At 41.4% G+C, this 16,099-nt stretch overlaps 1 protein-coding gene across 3 annotated transcripts in view; it reads right to left on the minus strand.

The window, feature by feature from the left end:
- exoc2 (exocyst complex component 2) overlaps nucleotides 1–11,836 on the minus strand; it is a 47,308-nt gene extending 35,472 nt beyond the window's left edge. For 2 of the 3 annotated variants that reach the window (XM_027290366.1, XM_019271996.2), the window contains exon 1: nucleotides 11,751–11,836. The gene's annotated coding sequence lies outside the window, so the exon portion shown is untranslated. Of the gene's footprint in view, nucleotides 1–11,646; nucleotides 11,666–11,750 lie in introns of those variants that run through there. The other variant, XM_027290365.1, reaches the window with a different exon arrangement.
- Nucleotides 11,837–16,099: the final 4,263 nt, after the last annotated feature.

The following is a 16,099-nucleotide window of genomic DNA, read 5'->3' on the forward strand; positions in this document are numbered from 1 at the left end:
AGAGACGAACAGTTACACAAAACACTTCGACACACATCTGCAGTAAACAACATCCACCAGGTCTGAAAACGAGGTGAAAATAATCCTTATGTCAACACTGAAGCGTAGCTGGTAAAACCTCAACCTGCTCCTAATTATGAATACGGTAAATTATTTTTTAAAATTCACCAGCTGCTTTTACCGACGAGATATTTCAGTTTTTACGACTGAGCGGGGACGGCAGAATCCGAGCAGCGTTTGGCTGGCAGCTAGTGTTAATTTCCCACCCTGTAGGTCTCCAAACAATGTATGCATTTCAGCAGTTATCTCTCAGATAATAGGAAAAATAGAAGAGGGAGCCAAGAATGAAGGAGCAGACAGAGAGCAGGGGAGGAAAGGAAGAATGTAAACCTCACAGCGAAGGATAAATAAACCTGGACTCCCCAATCATTCCACATAAGCCCACACAATACAGTACAGATTATGGCACCGGCGAAGGAGCACCCATGCAAATCAGTTCATGTTGGGTCTGAGCAAAGGAACAGAGGGAAAGATTCCAAATGAAAAAATGAAAGGATGTATTTCAGCAGCACAGATGTTTGCTAATAAATTACTGCCAGGTCTGAAAAAGGGCTGACCAATCTAGACTCTGTGAAGCAGCTTGAGGCTCGAGGCTTCCGCCCTTTTGCTCCGCAGCCAAAACACGTTCTCCACAAACAATGCAGGAGTTCACACGGACCGGACCTGCAACAAGTTCATGGTGCTAACCCTTTGCACGGTTATACGGTCGGTAATTAAGAGTAGGCGTACAACTGAGGTGCAAGAAGACTTCCAAGAGCCAATGGGGGGGCGTCCACATCAAAGGAAATCAGGACTGACGGAGAACAACACTGATTAGTCTACTGTACTTGTTAAAGAGACTTTCCGGTGGAAAGAATCAGTTTTAACCCCTGCAGCAGCCACAAACCAGGCCCGTAACATATGATTCATTAAATATGAATATATCATCTAGGGGTTTTTTGTTTGATTGTTCAATTATAGTCAAGTTTATAAATTCATATAAATCAGCAGAAGCTGGGATAGTTTTTAGTTTTCCGTCCTTTCCCAACATTGGGTCAAAACCCAGTGAGGATTTTTTAATACTAAATATTAAGTTGATTTAAATGAAGTTTGCTTAGATTACACACGTTGCATGACTTTTGAGCTTTATAAACCTGAAACAATTAGCTGATTAGAAAATGAATTCCCATTTTGCATGAATGGTTTAATATAATTTTCTGCTTTTCTCTATATCTGAACATTTGAACACGTCACCATGGACTGATGGACATCTTTCACTATTTTCTGATATTTTATTTTATCTTATTAATTTGTCTTTAATTCATTAAGCTCTATTTCTGACTTTATGCAGAAACACCATATATATGCAAGCACCTGCACAACCTGACCCACAACCTCTCTCTCCTCCTTGGTCTCTTCTCATCTACCATTATGAACCCGGTTACGTTGCCCGCTTGCACAGCTCTGATTCTGGCACGACACTGGCTCTGTTCCCCATCAGCACTCGCCCGCATCCCAGCGACAAATACTGACATAATATTGAATTTTTCCTAAGTAAATATCGCACTCAGATTTTCATGACGGCATCCTTAAAACGGTTTTGAAATTATAGAAAATCATGTCGAGAAAAATCAAGCATGAAAAGCAGCAGTGGGACAGCAGCACTTGTATCGACCTAGAAACCTCCCGCCATCCCCTCCTCCATCGCCCTAACGTCCCGGAGTTATCGAGAAAACTCAAACGGGATTTACCTCGTGTTGTTGCTGCGGCCCTGCGCTTGTCAGAGGAAATGGAGGGGGCTATGTATCTGACATGAAGAAGATAAGAGGTTAACAGGCCTAAAACAAGAGCTCGGTATAACCTTCATCAATGCCATATGTTTAGAGTGGGAGTGGCGAGGGCCCGAGGATTGGGATCTTTATTTTGTACTGATTCTGCTTCCAGGAGTGTTTCTAGCCTATCCCACCCCAGCCCCCCCCCCCCCAACCTCTCTCATCTTGGAAATACACGTGCACAAACACACAGATAGCCCCCCTCACCTCCCCCTACACGCACACACACACACACACACACACACACTTAAGCACACATACACGCTGGGCAGAATGACAGCTCAGCTAGGTTGCGTGCGAGGGGCCCGAGCTGGTGTTGTGTGGTCTGTGTGTATGCGAGTATGTGGAAGGATCTGCGGAGAGAGGTCTGGGCAGTGTGTGTGCGTGCGTGTGTGTGTGTGTGTGTGTGTGTGTGTGGTCTGGGTGTGTGGTCTCTGGCGCGGGCCTGGGGAGAGCCTGCTGACGGCTGGGATGAGAAAAGAGCCGCTGTGTTTACTTTACTCTGGGGGCTGTGCATGGACACGGGAACACTGCCCAGACCCCTCTCTATAACACCAGCGTGCACACACACATACACACACACCCACGCACTAAGTCACGCAGAAACTAAAGGGGGGGGGGGACTCTTGCACAAGTCTCGTGTCACACACCATCACAAATCCCTGTAAACTAGGTAATAGAAACTATAACTTTATATGGACTAAATGAATGAATTTTTCCTGAGAGTAGCATGAAGAGGAAAACAAAAGAAGAGCTTTCTTGAAGCTCCGACTGGAAACTCATGAGGTCGGCAGCTTTTTTCCACGAGGCATGAAGGTATTAACCTCTAGGGGGCATCAGAGGATCCCCGTAAGATCATACCCCACTTTCTTCCAACATGTGTCGAGCCGTGTCGTACTGTGAAGTCTAAATTTAATCAATGACAACACACAGCCAGATTTAGCCCCCTTTTTCTCTCGCTCGATTCTCTTCCAACCATGATGCTGTTAGCCCCCCAGCCCCAACCTCTCTCTCTCTCCCTCTCTCTCTGGTAATAGAGCTAAAAAGGCAGGTTTGTTTTCCTTGGAGGCGGACTAACAAACAGCCGGGTTGGCTCTAATCTGTGTGGTAGCTGTGGAAGTCTGAGACTTGGGATCTTCTTGCAGCGCTGTTAATAAGTGACAACCCTTCTCTGGCTTTGTGCTGGAGCGTGCGGACACAAAAGGAAAAGTCTTTTTATTAAAGCTCCAAACAAATCTTTCTTTGTCATGTGAAACCCTGTTTCATTACAGTACAGTACAGTCTGGTCCGGGCTAGATGGCAGCAATGATGTCTTTTTCATAAATAAGTTCAGTGAAGTTCAGTTCCCCTGTAGGTTAGTGCATGTGCTCGATTTTACATAACAAGTTAAAATAATAACACAAGGTTTAGAGAGATGATGGCAGCATCAGAACAAACTAGAAGACCATTTCAATATCACAATTTAACCTCGCAAAATTGATGAAGCTGTCGATATTTGATGCTTTATGTTTCAGGTACACGCTCTGATGCTTCAGATCAGATCAGGTGTTATTATTCACCAGGCAACCGTCCGACCAATCACAGGTGTTTGTTTCAAATCACGCAGTGATTAACCGGCTTGCAGGGAAGATTTACAATAAGTTGCAAAGTTAATAATTCAGTTCAGTTGTTGCTGCAACTGAATGATAATAAATTATTAGAATAAAGATTTAAATAGTTCAAATCAGAATCATAATATTAGGGTTGCAATAGTATGAGATTTGGTATAATGGTTTCATGATATTACACAATTATTATTATTATTATTATTATTATTATTATTATTATTATTATTATTATTAATATTATTATTAGTTTCAATGATCCTTTAAGGAATGAAAACAGAATATTTTTGGTCAAAGAAGCGATTGATTATAATTTCACAAAGAGAATAAAATCCCATACAACATAATGTTAATAACAGTAAATTTTCATACTGTGTACATCATAAAAAGGTATACAACACGATATTAGATCAAAATAAAAAAAGAATAAAATAATATAATTCATATTGATTGATCTTTCCATGCCGTCTCTGTGCTCTACAAATACATTTGACATTACATATTAATTAACTCATTTTTCAGGGGTTTTAATTACAGATTGCAATCATCAATAGACAGCAGAATTTCGCAGAAATGATCATTTTATCAACACGATATGATTTCATTAAAAGTCAATTAATAGAAGTGAAACTATTTAGTGATCAAATTATTTGATACACAAAAAAATAATCATGATTTCTAAAGCAAAAATGGCAAAAAGATTTGGTGATTTCAGCTCCTCCAATGAGATTTTCTACTTTTCTCAGTTCTGTATTATTTTAAATCGAGTATTTTTGGTTTTAGACTGTTGGCTACACACAAAAAAGACACCTGAGAGCATCTATTTGGATATTTTTCTGTATTTTCTGACATTGAAGCAATTAATAAAATACAAATAATGTGTTAGATTAATCGGAAACAATCATATTTGTTAGTTGCAAATCTAAAATGATCACCTCGACTTTATCTGAGACTCAAATCACACCCCACCCTTTCTGCACTCTGTCAGTCAAATAAAGGGACCTCAAACAAATATCTGAGCTGGATAACAAGAATCTTAATCTTACAAGTTTAAACCTCAACTTAGATCACGCACACAACAAGTCCTCAAACTCTGACCTTTCGGCTTTTTATATAAACAACTCGAAAACACGACAAACTCTCTGCAGCACCGCGAACACGAGGATCTATCTGCCCGTCCTGCCAGATAAACAAACACACACACACACACACACACACACACACACACACACACACACACACTGCCACATGACTATCTCATGAATAAGACGTTCATACCTTAGATCATACGCTGCTCTGAGCTCAAAGGTGACTCGCATATGGCAGTGATTGGCAAGCGTGCTTGCTTGTGTGTGTGTGTGTGTGTGTGTGTGTGTGTGTGTAAGAGAGAGTGTAATGGGTTTAGAGGGCACAAAGGGACCCATTTAGACAGTTCATCACCCTCACCCCCTCCGTCTTCCATCAGAGCAGCTAACTCACTATGCCGGCGGCTCGGCACCCCCCGACACTAACACCATTTCACTCCGTGCTCCCCAACATTACACAAACACCAGATTCCATCAAAGATCCGAGTCCTCTGAATGGACAGAGCGGGCCAAACATCACCCAGCCTGAGATGAGTGGTCTGATCACACGGGCTGGGCGAAAGCTTTGAACAATCCTCCACAGTGTTCCCTCGCACCCAGACCACCACATGCCTCTAAGATGTGGCGAGGGTAATGCAGCTGATAGGCAAAAAAGATTGCCCGCAATGTGTGTCAACTGTATCATGTTTCAAGTAAATGGATCATAAATGAGATGAACTGTGCGGATTCTGTTTGAAAACAGATGCTGGGACCACTGTCCAGTCCAGTTCTTCCATGACTCAGCTTCTCCTGCCTTTGCGGAGAGTCTTCCGTGACAGAGAGAGAGGTCCAAGTGATCAGATGTGTGCCTCTGGCTCGCTATCCGACCATCGAGATGTCTGCCCACAGGCTTTGTAATCTTTAGGGCTGTCTGTTTGTTTGTTTGTCGGTCTCAAGTGCTTTTGTGAAATAAGGCCTAACGAAGCAAAGTCCCCAATTTCCCATAAAAAAAATCTTGAAACAATAAACAGAAATATGAAGTATAGGCCTGCGAATGCAGGAAGATGTTTGCAGAGGATTAAGAGGCTGGAGACAGGCGGCTTTGCCCAATGACATGGCGAAATGGAGAGATTTGAACCTTCATGAGCGAGGCTGCCCCAGCTGCTTTACATAAAAAACACATCAGCAGCGTGAGAACCATCCTCACTATGAATTATATCACTCAGAATACAAATCAGGACTTTTACTCACTATGAATTATATCACTCAGAATACAAATCAGGACTTTTACTCAGGGTTCAAACTAATTAATATCAACTGATCTGCCAGTTATTTTCTCAATTAATCGTGAATTGTTTGTTCAATAAAGCGTCAGAAAATACTGATAAATGTAAAAAAAAAAAACAATTTCCCAGAGTTCAAGTGAAACTCTTGTTTGCTCTGGCAAACAGTCCAGAACCCACAAAATGTTCAATTTACCACCACAGAATGTGAAAAAACATTTTTTTTTACAATCGTTGTTTGGCATTAACAGGCTATTAACATTGCCGCATAATGATCTTCTAACAATTTACTTGATTCAATAGATGTTATGAAGCGGTAATAGCAGAAAGCTGATGTCTTAACATTGCTTGTTTTTTTCCCCACAAAGTCAGTTCAACAGTTCAAACCCTAAAAAGATAAATATTCAATTTACAGTGTAGCACAAAGAAAAGCAGAAAATCCTCACACACACTGAGAAGCTGCCAAATGTTTTAAAACTACAAGGAGTAACCAGTTATTCAAATTGTTGTTGGTTTATTGTTTTGGAAATTGACAAATTAAAGAGTCTGAAATCAATAATTACTTTGCTCTTCAAACAATCATTTGTTCCATAAAAACTGAAAAATTGTGCCAAACCAAACTCTAAATATTAAGATGTTTAGCAACGGTTTTAGAAAACTAAAAAGTACCTGAACAATTTAATTGATTATATAAATTTTGTGTTGTTGTTGTGTCACTCTGTCATCAACTAGCTGATTGTTTCATTAGGTCTGAATCTTCACTGCACTAAATAAGCTGACCCTTAGATCTGAGCTCGTCTCTTCAAGCTGTGCTGTGACCTGTTCCCAGCCCAAAGCTCCTCTGTCTCTGTCTGTCTCTCTGTCTGTCTGTCCAGGTCTGACTGGGTCACAGAAACCATACTGTGAAAACCAGTGGCCCAGCAAGCCTGTCAGCGGGGAGGAGACTACCAGGTGGGTCAGACTGCGGAGAGCAGACGGGGGTGAGAGAGAAGTGCCGCTTCACAAACAAGGCTCGGCCTGACCCCCGGCGCTGGGCTCACCCCGAACTCTACGGAGCAGCGGCGCTGAGGAAAAGCCTAGAAAAAAAAAAAAAAAAAAACACAACCCACCACATTCCACCAAAACAAACAAGCAGGGCCACCCAAATTTTTCAATTAGAGCCCCGAGAGGGGGGCAGGAAATGGATCAGTGTAGCCTTGCCCCCGTCATTCCCCGAGCCAAGCAGTGCTGACTTTGTGGAAGAGGAGGAGGAGGAGGAGGAGGAGGAGGAGGTACGGCGAGCTCTGCAGGCTCTCACTGAAAGCCTGACAACTCGCAAGCAAATGATGGAGGAGCTCAACGACAACTGATTCCTTTAACCCTCCTGTCAATCAATTACTCTCTTTCACTCTCTCACGTAATCAGTCAGTTACACAAGCACACAAGGTAAGGTATGGTTTCCCCCCAAAAAAAGCCGATTTAAAGAGAGTTTGCTCAAACAATATTTGACAGGAGTGTGGATTATAGAGACTTAGACTCTGTTCTGTTTGAAAACAGTCCGCTTAATGAGGCTGAGCTGAGAGAAGTGTCTGTACCACAACACGGAGGTCTTAATATCTTAACCTCAAGACCTGCTAGACTGCGACCACAGCTCAAACAGATCAGACTAACACAGGATCATGTTAGAACTGTTTCACATCAACTTAGAGGACCGAACATCAAACCTGAATCTGGTTCATCACAGGTCAAAACAAATACTAACTACTAAATTATAGAGCTGCAGCTGAATGACGCCTGAATGTTACTCTTTCTAAAAGATATATGACAGCAAACTGAATATATTTGTGTTTTAGGCTGTTGGGCAAATAAAACAAGCGATATGAAGACGTCTCCTTTAGAAAGTTATAACAGACATTTTTCACTGTTTTCTGACATTTTATAAACAGAACAAATAGAAAATAATCAGCAAATGAATCAATAAAGAATAAAGAATTAATAGTTGTGTTCTAAATCCTATCGTTCCCAATAACACCACTTTATTTTAAAAGAATCATACTGTGATTAGGGCTTCCACAAACGATTATTTTGATAGTTGACTAATCACCGATTATTTTTTCGATTAGTCAACTATTCGGATCATATGTAAATTGTCTGTCCCGGAGAGGGGCATGTGGGCGGGCGCTGTAAAGCTCGCGGACGGAGCCGTGAGCCACCTTCGCCCCTAAGTCTTTCCATGCCGACCCAGAGCCGCCGCAGAAGAAAGGCCAGCCAGCACCAGGGAGAGAGAAAAGAGAAGAAAAGTAAAGTAAAAAAAAAATTAAAAAACGATGCGTTGACTACTTAATTAGTTGTCGACGATTTTGTTCATCGACATAATCGTGACTAATCAACTAATCGTGGCAGCCCTAATGTGATATTGGCGATATTCCGACTTGTTGATATAACGACGTCATGCTGTTATGCAAAGCAACAACGAGCGTGGCTGAAAGAGAAAGTTATATCGCTGCCAGCGATGGGGAACGACATCAGTGTAGTGTGGAAGTGGTTTGGTTACAAAAGAGCAGATGTAGAGCAAAATATAGCCGCATGTTAGAAGTGACGATTTCACAAGCTCACGCAGAGGCAGCCGGCTAAGAACAAGGAGAGTTCAACACCCAAAATATTGACCTCATTCTCACAGAAATACCCTGAAATATCATAATATTATTGCAGGCCCACGTCGCCCATTCATAGTTGCATGATTGCATATTTCCCTAAAACCCAGAAGAGAAGCAACACTCCCTTCTTGGAAGCCTGAGGGATGAATCAGACTTCAAACTTCAGACTTCAAACTACACCGATCAGATACAGTTTAAGCTTTCACACTGAAGCCTCATGAGAGATGACACCATCTCTTTGTGGGGCAAAGAGGGAACATCATCTCCAGCTTAACATGGTCGAGCTTAAATTGACAAGAGCTGAGAGAATGTTACAAGACGATTCCTGAAAAGTTGGACTGATCTCCAGTCTGCAAAACGAGCCTACGAATCGATGTCAATGATAAACAAATCACTTGATTCGGCGAGGTTGAAAACTGCTTCACGTGTAATCAAGATGCTTGATGTAACGTTGATTGGACCTTCAATACAAACCAGTAATTTGTCATCTACAATCATTGCACAACTTGCATTTTTAAAAACCTAATTTATAGTTTTCTAATGTTTATTCAGCCAAGTGTTTTCCAATCAGTGGAAGGCCTTTCCAGTTCATGTTGGTGTGATTGTTTTCTTCTTTTTCACTCGTTCACATCTGTGTACAGTATAAGTAAATGCTTTCCAAGTACGAGCAAGGTATTAAGTCCAATAAATCCTCTTTGTTTTAATAAAGCCGTTCATAAGCAATCATTATTTCTGAGCTAACAGGCGGTTACTTAATCTATTTATGTTGGAATCGACTGCACTGTGTTTATAGACGCTGGGAGAGAAATCATGCCACCTGGCAATGAGTAACGACTGCAGGTCCTCTCATGCACACAACACCTCCTGACCGACTTGTGCTGTTTCAATTATTACAATCACAGGCTATCGTAGATGCTTCACTTGATGCGAGGGATGTATTCAACGCTGGCTGAAGGATATGATGGAGGGATGGAAGAGAGAGCTTTGTGATTTAGACTTTCTCAAAAGTCTGAAGATTATCCAGAGTGACTGGGACATTCTTGGAAAGACAAGTCGCTGTGGAGTCAAGTCTCACTTCTTGGTGCTTTTAGCCCATCGCTCTCACCCTCATCCACGCCTTCATCACCTCCAGAATCGACTACTGCAACAGTATCCTCTACGGAACACCATCCAAAACTGGAAATAAACTCCAGTACATCCAAAACTCTGCTGCACGTCTGCTCACCCATGACCACATCACTCCTGTCCTCCAGAAGCTTCACTGGCCCCCGGTCATCCTCCTCCTCACACACAAAGCTCTCCATAACCAGGCTTCTGTTATAAAAATTAGGATTATACTGGGGTGCAGATGTTTTAACTCTTATAGAGAGTGTGTGTGTTTTCTGTTTTTTGCATATCTCGCCCACTCCCCTTATCTGGCCTGTGTTTACTGAGGCTGGTAGGGAGAGATAATTGAAAAATAATTTAAAGGACAAGAGAGACAGGTTGAGGGAAGTGTCATTTTGGAAAAGAAACACAATGTTCATTACTAAGCGGAAAACAAAAAAGGAAATTGTTAGTGGGGAGGTGTCCAAGACAGCCCATTTTAAGAAAATTGTATAAGAACCAACTGTTAGAGCTCCTCGAGGAGCCTTTTCTCTGTAACCCCTTTTTGTGTGTTGCACTGTTAAACGCTCCTTCTTGTACAAGAATAATAAATTCAACTTAAACGTTGATACTTTGAATCCAGTCCTCCTTATTCAAGGGTTCTTCTTTAAAAACTCTCGTAACAGCCTCCTTCCTACCTCACTCATCTGACCACCAGCATGAGAATGGCAGAACGGGAGACCGACTCAGGCACTTCTGATGAACTTTGAGAGTGTCTCAGACCGACTCAGGCACTTCTGATGAACTTTGAGAGTGTCTCTAATCCCCTTGGCGTCAATAAATGTCAATAAATAATACAGCGACTCTCTGAACTCTCTTCTCTCCTGACCTCACCATTGATCTTTGACTTCAGCAATTTCTCCACAACAATCCAGAGTAACCGAGACACTCTTGGAAAGACAAGTCGCTGTGGAGTCAGGTGTCACTTCTTGGTGCTTTGAGCACACAGATGATTTTTTTAAAACACCACACTGACTGTGTATAAACCTCATATGACTCACTACTTCTGCTACCATCTCTCCATTACAGTTTGTAGTTAGTTGATGATTTGCCGCCGCTGTGCATCTGTGTGTCTCTCTATCTCCATCACAGGTCACACTGCTACTGTAATCATTTTGTCAGTCATTGTAATTGTACAATATGTTTGTGTTGATTTGTTCTGCACACGTGACATCTATTGCACTGTCTGTCCTCCTCTGTGGCTCTTCCTGAGGTTTCTTCCACCTATTTTTCTCTGTTAAAAGTTTTTCCTCACTCGAACCGAGGGTCTAAGGACAGAGGGTGTCACTCCCTGTACAGATTGTAAAGCCCTCAGAGGCAAATGTACTTTGTGACTTTGGGCTATACACAGGCAGAGCGGGTCGTCCACTAATCAGATGATTGGCGGTTCGATCCCCCGGCTCCCCGGTCTGCATGCCAAAGTGTCCTTGGGCAAGATACTGAACCCCAAGTTGCTCCCGAAGGCTGTGCCATCAGTGTATGAATGTGTATGAATGCTTAAATCCTTAAACTGATGAGCAGTTGGCACCTTGCACGGTAGCCAATGCCATCAGTGTATGAATGTGTGTGAATGGGGTGAATGAGATATGTAGTGTAGAGCGCTTTGAAAGGCGCTCTACACACTTTCTATAACTAGAAAGGCGCTATATAAGTACAGTCCATTTACCATTTACCAAATAAAACCTGATTTGATTTGATTTAGACATGCACACTACAGAACAATAATAAAGACGTAGAGGCATGTGAGGTGGTACGTTTGAAAGATGAAGCAGTTATTAAACACAGCTAGTCAGGACAGCAGGTACAGGCTCCTCCTCACTAACAACAACAACAACAACAACAACAACAACAACAACAACATCTCCTTAAATCGACAGAAATTTAAATGGAGTTTGGTTGAGCTGAGCCTCTGCATGACTTAACATTAAGGCTGTTTATGTTATCATATATTATATATGAGTCTTTGTTGACAGCTAACCGTTAGCTTAGCCTAACCGTTAGCTGTCCGTTACGCCGGAAGCGTCACTAACGGCTGTCCTCACCTCACACACCGTTCGTACTCTCACCTGTCCCACCGTGAGTCACCGGGACCGTCCGGTGAACATTTATACACAAATATACCTGAGAGAAAACACGGAAAACTTACAGTTTACAACGGACGAGCCGCAGCGACCAGTTTCCTGTATCCTGTCAACTACTTCGGGATTTCCGTTCTCAGCCTGAGCCTTCAAAATAAAAGACAATAATGAAAAATAAACAGAGTGATAAAAGTTTGGTTTCAAATTTTAAATTAATTTGCCAGTTTCTCACTGTCATTTGATTTATCACTTTGCACCAAATCAACACTACTAAATTGCTGTATATACTTTTGTACAATTTACTATTGCTATTTTCATATTTTATTATGTATAGTTTTGTTCTTTATATTTTTATTCTTATGTTGTCTATTGTCACTGTGTGTAATGCTGCTGCTGCACTGTAATTTCCCAGCTTGAGATAAATAAAGTCTATCTATCTGTCTGTCTGTCTGTCTGTCTGTCTGTCTGTCTGTCTATCTGTCTGTACATCTATCTATTTAGACACACCACACTGAGCACAGAGTATGTATTCAGCATTTATAGTTTTAGCATATTCTTTGTCCCATTTTCATACATAAATCTTTATGACAACAAATGCTAAAATGAAAAGAATAGAAACACTAATATACAGAAATTTACTGTGAGTATACCTTTTTTTCCCCCCACATTACCTTTTACTCTGTCCAGCAGTGGTGGAAAGTAAGTACATTTACTCAACTTATGGTTTAGTCATTTCATAGTAATATTTCTATTTTTATGTTGCTATTCCAGTGGTAAATATTGTACTTTTTATTTTACTACATTTATTTGACATTTGGAATTATTGTACAGTTCAAGAATTTACAGATAAATCATATGATCATCTTTTAAAATGTGATGTGTTGTTGATTTAACTTCCCAAAAGTGTATAAAGCAATTAAAATGAGCTCTGCCTCATTAAAATGCAGCTCAAAGTGCAATCTGCTAATAATACTGATTACTGATACTGATTCTTACGTCAGGGATCTGAATACTTCTTCTCCTACTGCAGCCTTGCAGACACCCTACTGTTACCTGACCAGACTGATCCATGATCTTCACATTTGACATTATGCCATTTTGTTTGGTGGGTTGTTGGTTCGAAACCTCTGATTTGGCTCTTCTCTGAGAATCAGTGTAAGATATTGACGTGCTGTAACAACATCTAATGATCAGTTTGGTCTGTGGGTCACTTGGATTGTCCTCAGACTGGATGTAAGGCTACAGTAAATGCAGTAAAAACAGCATTATGAGCCTGCGTGCTGCTCTGAAGTGTTGGATGTCCTTTGTGTGAGAATTCTGAGCCCTGATGGGAGCTTTGCTTCTTTCCTCGTCTCTCTTTTCACGGTGCATCATTGAGGTATTTCCACTTGTTCTGGGAAAGGCGCAGCATCATTAGAAATGCAACAGAGACCACCCAGGCACACACTAGAACACTGATACCATTACATTTATCTCACCAAATTGTGCAGGGCAGAAAGAATTTCTGTGATAAGGCAAGGCCCAATCCCCGGGGAAACCATATTGTCCAATTAGACGGGGTAATCTGATAATTGAGGGATCAAACTGTGACTTGGGAGTTTGCACAGATGCTGATGCAACACAGGGGCTGTTTGTCTATATAAACATCAGCTTACAGCAATGACGCTGGAAGATTTTGATCTTGGTCTCAGTGGTACAGCCTTTGCCACTGATTGAGAAGATTAGTGGCATATCACACATACCAACTGGCAAATCAACAAATGAATGGGTTATTTGAAAGATTACATGTGTCATGTTTTGAAATATGAATGTAATGCACGAGGATATATTCATAAAATATTGTTTATATTAACTACCAAGGCCAATTTTAACATTTCACAGTACAGAAGAGCAAGAGTTACATATGCAAAGTTGTTTTTAGTTGAAGTAATAGTTCACATTTGATACTACTTATGCGTCTGTTCATTAAATATGAAGGTGAAGCCACGAGATGTTTATCTGAGCATAAAGTCTAGAGCTGCTGGCTGTAGTTTCATATTTAATGAACAGATAAGAGACTGGTATTGATCTTCTCATCAAAAATAAGCATATTTCACAAACTTTTCCTTCAAACAACAATACCCACTGCTGACAATATTCTCATTTAGCAGAGGAAAACGTGATGGCATATTGTGTTTTTAAATAGTGCATGCTTTCTGAGCAGGTGTCCCAGGTGTGCTCCAGAGGGACTCCGCTGGTTCCTTGATCCTTGCTGTGACCCCCGACCCTCTGTAATCCACATCCCGTAATGGCACATGCTGCGCTGGCACCATTGCTCATCCCTGAACCCTATTGTTCATTGTTTGTCTTCTCCAGTTTTTTCCCATGGGCCCCTGGCCAGTGAGAGGAAAAGGTCACTGTAAATATTGCACTGAAATCCTCCCTCCCTCCCATAGAGCTCCTGAAGATGGAACAGGCAACCAGTGGGTGAGCACTTCCTTCCTGCGCAGGGCATTTCAACTGTAAGACATCAAACAAGTATGAATCCTTCAATGTCAAAGATCGCTGCAGTGAGATCATATGCTCAGTGTTGACATTACAATAACCTGAGCAGCTCTTAGCTCTTTGTGAAGCAGGATATCTACATATGTGCCATCAAAAAGCAAAATGTTTTCTTATTAGAAGAATGTTAAGCACACCTGTCCCATAGCTGCTCTTCTCTGTGGCTGTTGAGTAACAAAAAGGCATGAATCCGATCCCTGTCAGTATTTTGCATCTCTTAAAATACACAAAATATGGATTCCAAGGGAAATTAAGTGAGCAACCCATGACCCATGTGTGGCTAATCACTAGCCTGTAGCACTGCTGTTAATATAAGACGAGGAGATCTTAAATAAACCCCTGATATTTGGGTTTGTTTTGCTTCCGAGTGGCGCTCCATCTCCCGCTGCTCCCCTTTCCCGAAGGAATCCAGTTCCTTGGGCTCACATTTTGGGATCCGGAAATCCAGGCCTGTGCCAGGCTTAGCTTGGAAAAGCATCCAGATGAACACAATGGGAGAGGGGAACAGAGAGCCTTTCAGTCTGAGTGCTGACACATTGCTTGACACAGTCGCTGGATAACACAACCAGTATATGGATGGAAAGATGAAGGAGGGGGAGGTGGGAGTATGGGAATGATTTTACAACAAGGTGGCCTCAGATGATATCTCTCCCATGACCTTGAGGGTTAGTTCACCAAAATTCCCCGCCAAAAAAACAAAACACATTTTCTCATTTACCCAATGGTACCTTGCCATGCAGATGCCATATTAAAAAGTAATGCCTACAGCCAATTTATTGACTCTGTGAGGCTGTATTTACTTAGATTCAACTGCAACAGTAACTCTTCCGAGAAACAGTGTCTCTGTTACTGTCAACCGTTTTCACAGAAACCGTTTCCCCATAAAGCAGTTCTGATGAAAACTATTTATAGCGAGATCTGTAGACCAGGACCATAGCAAGTACCAGCCAGGGCACAAGACACCATCAAAGGTATTGTCTTTGGGAGTTTGTGGGCTTCACCATCCTGAGGAGAAGTTACAGTACACATGTTTTTTTCCTAGTATTTAAAGGCCTTGTTTGTAAGATCTAGAAGTGTCAGTCAGTGTTTTCATATTAAAAAAATGATCAAATGATTCTGTCTAATGTGAAAGGAGTTACTTGTAGTGAACAAACTCACAGAGACTAATCACCCAACTCTACCCCTCAGCTGCACGAACTGTTTTTGTCTTTCAGCTCATTGTTTTGGTTTTACACAATTTTTTTCAGCCACAGCAAGCAGCAAAAAAACACTGTGCACTAAATGCCCAGCAGACGAACGTAATGGATCTGAAACATTGGACCAATGTGGAGATCAAATTTAGACAAAATATAATTAAACAAACTGGCGACTTCTCCAAATATGTTAAATGTGAAGATTTAATAGTGCCTTAGATCACTACTCAAACTGTAGTTTGGAAAACTTGGACATTGTCATTGTGTGTCTTTGTGTTTTAAGTATCTCAAATGAAATCCCATTCACTAAATTAAACCAAAACTATTTAATACCACAGGAACAAACTGAGAAAAAATGTATTCTGTAACTTGGGTGAACTGACCCTTTAATTATTAAGACACCATGACGGTTGGAGAATTCCCACAGCTAGGTGTAAGAATCCAAAGAAAAAGACTGGGTGTGAGAGGGTATAAAGGGGCATTTTCCCAAATATGTTCAGGCTTTTACCACCCAGGTTAACACAACATGTTCCTTGCCTTCTCATAACACCACTCCTTCGACCCCCCTTAGGCCAGACAACAGGCTACTGTGTCTCAGGAGGCACAGACCGGATTGACCCTCAGAAATGTGGAGAAACACTCTCTGGGAAAAGTCTAGAAAGTAAAAATGTAAAAATCCACAA

This window comes from Larimichthys crocea, chromosome XVII (assembly GCF_000972845.2).
Source record: "Larimichthys crocea isolate SSNF chromosome XVII, L_crocea_2.0, whole genome shotgun sequence".
Lineage (NCBI taxonomy): Eukaryota > Metazoa > Chordata > Actinopteri > Sciaenidae > Larimichthys > Larimichthys crocea.